The sequence below is a fragment of the Macrobrachium nipponense genome, chromosome 22, assembly GCF_015104395.2.
Source record: "Macrobrachium nipponense isolate FS-2020 chromosome 22, ASM1510439v2, whole genome shotgun sequence".
NCBI lineage: Eukaryota > Metazoa > Arthropoda > Malacostraca > Decapoda > Palaemonidae > Macrobrachium > Macrobrachium nipponense.
This window is the reverse complement of record NC_087213.1, coordinates 71,115,460-71,117,030: the sequence shown is the minus strand read 5'-3', so window position 1 is coordinate 71,117,030 and position 1,571 is coordinate 71,115,460.

The following is a 1,571-nucleotide window of genomic DNA, read 5'->3' as shown; positions in this document are numbered from 1 at the left end:
CTTGTATTCTGTAGCCGTTCAACTTTCACTCCTTGCATACATTACTGATACTCTATTTTAAAGCCTAAAATTTTTGTTATTCCTTACAGAAGACATATCACGGCCCACCATTACAGTCAAACGTAGAACACAAAGGTTTCGGATGCCTTTATATCTAACTTACTTTATGGGTCGTCTTCTCTTTTTGTTCCGTAATTAAAGAAATTGCTGATATAACAATTCATAGATCGTTTTCTTAAATAAGATTATTGTCAGCCCCCCCCGACAGTACCTTCACAACTTTACTCTCTGTTATAAAATGCTAGTTTTTACTGTTTTATGAATACCTCTACATTCTTTTATTAAACTTGATACATCCAAGCTATCCTCAAGCAAGACTGCACCATCGTCATTCAGGTATTTTTCATTTACACCCACTCCCCATATTTAAGCCGTTCACTACCCCACCAGCAGCTATTTCCTATATTTTTCTCCTCACTCCAGGAACACTGCCGTGGAAAATTAACACAACGTGGACCCCACTTAATTCTGTACCATATCAGTCACTCTCCTGTCTACAAACAAACTTGGTTTTCATCATAAAGCGCGAATAGTCTTTCAAACATTAACGTCAACATCGAACACACTCAAGCCTCTCAGGAAGCTTTGTCAAGATCAGCAAACAACAGAAGCCCACTTCTTCAAGATTTAACCTCTCAGGCAGATTCAGCATTTTCCTTGTCAGGACTGAACTGTTCTTCATTATACTTCAGAAACAACACGCTTGGGTTACAATCAGCATGAACAAGAAAAAGTGAATGTGTATTTATACAATAATCCTTTTTTTTTTTCAAGTTACAAAATACCCATATGTCAAAGGTAAGAGACGAGCGCCAAGTCTACGAATTTAGAAATATCATTTAGAAATACCTATCTATCTATCTATCTATCTATCTCTATCTATGTATCTATCTATCTATCTATCTTTCTATCTATCTATCTATCTATCTATCTATCTTTTTATCTATCTGTCCATATATATGCATATAGTACAGTGGTATTTAAAAAAAAGAACAAATGCCAATGTACCATATGTCAAAGGTAAGAGACGGGTACGGCGAGTAAACTCTACGAATATATTTAATTTAAAATGGAAAAATCTTTGGTCCTTTTGGGAACCCGGCGGTATTTAGGGCAATTAGCCGACTTAAAAAGGTAAATTCCCAGATGCATTTTTTCTCGCTTTATATTGCCCTTTTCTACTCGTAATAATATTATAATAGGGATCGGGCCTCAGGGGTGAAAACGAAGTACGCGCTCGTAGGTTTATAATATATATATATATATATATATATATATATATATATATATATATATATATATATATATATATATATGACTGGTAAAAATGCCCTGTTACAACAGAATTCCATCTAATAAAAGGAACCCATAAAAACGCCAAAATACTTTGGCGTTTGTATGGGCTTGTCTTATTATATATATATATATATATATATATATATATATATATATATATATATATATATATATATATGTATGTATGTATGTGTGTGTGTGTGTGTGTGTCATAC